This window comes from Rissa tridactyla, unplaced genomic scaffold, assembly GCF_028500815.1.
Source record: "Rissa tridactyla isolate bRisTri1 unplaced genomic scaffold, bRisTri1.patW.cur.20221130 scaffold_81, whole genome shotgun sequence".
Lineage (NCBI taxonomy): Eukaryota > Metazoa > Chordata > Aves > Charadriiformes > Laridae > Rissa > Rissa tridactyla.
This window is the reverse complement of record NW_026530008.1, coordinates 195,001-197,500: the sequence shown is the minus strand read 5'-3', so window position 1 is coordinate 197,500 and position 2,500 is coordinate 195,001. Positions and strand designations below refer to the sequence as shown.

Genomic DNA, 2,500 nt, shown 5'->3' with positions numbered 1-2,500 from the left:
CGCAGACAGCCGCCCGCGCGGGAGGGCCGGGGACGAGGCCCGCGCCTCCCCCCGACCGGCGTCTCTCCCCACCGCCGCGCCGGGCCCGACCGGACTCGGCGAGCCCCGGCCAACCACCGGCGAGACGAGCTCCGCAGAGCGGGCGCTCCGGGAGCGGGGAGCTTCGGAGCGCTCCCCGAGTCTGCACTTAGGGGGACGAAGGCCCTCGGGAGGGGCCTGCGAGGCACCCCAGCCGCGCCGCTCGTGCGGCCGTCGCCCGGCCAAGGGGCGGCGGCCGAGCCGGCGATTGATCGCAAAGCGACGCTCAGACAGGCGTAGCCCCGGGAGGAACCCGGGGCCGCAAGTGCGTTCGAAGTGTCGATGATCAATGTGTCCTGCAATTCACATTAATTCTCGCAGCTAGCTGCGTTCTTCATCGACGCACGAGCCGAGTGATCCACCGCTAAGAGTTGTCTCGTCTTTCGGCACCGGCCCGCGCGCGCGGGAGGGCCGGGAACGCTCGCCAGGAGCGGCCCCTCTCGGAGGACGGCCCAACCGCCTGCCCCGCCGGCCGGCCCCCCCTTCCTCCCCTCGCATCCCCGCGCGGGGCGGGAGGGGAAAGAACGGCGGAGCGCGGCGCGACGGGGGCGAGACGGAGGGGCCTCGCCTCGACTGACCGTACGAGCACGCCCAAGGAGGGCCAGAAAGGAAGGAAGGAAACGCCCCGAGCGGCGACGAGGGCCTGGGAGCCCGCGCTCCCCACCGGCCGAAGGCGACGGCAAGCGCCTCGCTCGCTTCGGGGGCGGCCCAGGCGCCCGGGCTCGGTCCGGCCTCCGCACGGAGGCGGCGGCGCGCCCGGCCGCTCCGCCTGTCCGCCTCGAGCGGGCGGCGCGGGGGGCCCCGACGGCTACCCCGCGCGCGCGCCTCCGCGCGCGCCGCTCCGCCGCGCTACGGGCAGCCTAACTCCTCCCCGGGGTCCCGTCCCGACGGCACCTCGGCGGCTCCGCGCCGCCGCGGGCGGACGCGGACGCGCCCCGAGCCGGCGACGCACGACGCCCGCGGCCCGCCGGACGGCGGCCCGCCGCGCGGCGGCCGCCCGCCACGGCACCGCCGCCGCCGCCGCTTCCCGTCTCCTTCCGCGGGCACGCGCCGAGCGGAAGGCGGACGGCCGCCTGAGGCGGGGGCGGCTCCCGCTCTCCCCGTTTCCACGCGGAGACCGGGAGTGGGACGCCCCCGCTTGCCCCGACCGCCTGCACGGCTCGGCCGGGAAGGCGAAGACGGGGAGGCGAAGCGGCTAGGCGGGGCCCGGGGCCGGGACGGCCTCGGCGGCGGGGGGCTCCGTCCGGCTAGACCGAGCGGCGACGCCGCCGCTCGGGCAACGGGGTGCCGCCCTCGCCGGCGCTTAGCGGCGGGAGAACGCCGAGCGCTCGCCCGGACGGGGGAGGGAGGAGCGGCGCCGCAGCGCGACGCAGCCGCTGCGACGGAGGCGCGGCGTCCCTTCCCGCCCCCCCCCGCGCACAGGGAGTGCGGGGGGAGGGCGTAGGGCCGCCCGGCGGCGGGTCCCCCCCTTGCGGGGACCCGCCGCGAGCCCCGGCGGGGAGCCCGCGCTCCTCGCCGGGGTCGCCCGTTCCGAGGCGGGCAGGTCGGACACGGCCGACCGCTCGCGCCGCGGTCTCTCCGCCGAGACCGGGCCGCGGAGAGGGGGGGGCAGGGGTGCCCCTCCCCGGCACGGGCCGCCCGCGGGACGCGGTCGCAGGCGACGGCCGTCCGGGAGAGGCTCTCTCACCGCGAGAGAGAACTCCCGGCCGCCGCCGCCGGCCGGCCGGCCCCCCGGGCGACGCCGAGCCGCCCGAGTCTTTAAACCCCCGCCCGGCCCCCGCGGCCCTTCGACCCCCGGAGACGCGCCGAGAGACGCGCCGAGGGAAGGGACCGCGAGAGCGCGGACGCTAGGTACCTGGCCCTGGGGCGAGGGAAACGAACTTTAGGCCCCGCGGGGGTGCCTCCCCCACTGCCACCTTCGGGGGAGCGTCCGCCCGCGGGGGCCGCGCCCGACGTCCGCCGCCACAACCACGTCCTCCGGCCCCGGGGCCCGGGGTTTCCCTCTGGCCCGGCGCTGCGCCCGGGAGGAGAGCCGTGGCTCGGGCCGCCCGCTGGGAAAGCAGGACGCCACCCGGCTTGCCGAGCCTCGCCCGCCGAGGGCGAGCGCGGCGGCGGAGCCCCCTTCCCGGCTCCCCAGGCAGGAGAGGGACGGGGGGCGGGGGACGCCGCCGCGCCGCTCGGCGCGCCGTACCCGGAACGCCCGGAGCCCTCCGCGGGCTTACCCGGCAGCCCTACCGAACGTCCGTGCGAGAAGGGAACTGTGACATTCACACCGACACAGCCCCGGGCACGGGGTGCGGGGAGGGTCGGGGGAGACGCCTCCCCCGACCCCGAAGGACAGCTCCCGTCTCTCTCGCCGCTCGCACACGCGGCGCCGTCGTCGTCGGCGCCGCCGCCGCCGCGCGCTCCCCGCTTCTTCTCG

General features: G+C 79.0%; 1 non-coding gene across 1 annotated transcript; it reads right to left on the bottom strand.

The window, feature by feature from the left end:
• Window positions 1-298: 298 nt before the first annotated feature.
• On the bottom strand, window positions 299-451 carry LOC128903997 (5.8S ribosomal RNA). The gene has a single exon (XR_008464341.1). It is a non-coding gene; the product is annotated as a 5.8S ribosomal RNA (ribosomal RNA).
• Between the last annotated feature and the right edge of the window lie 2,049 nt (window positions 452-2,500).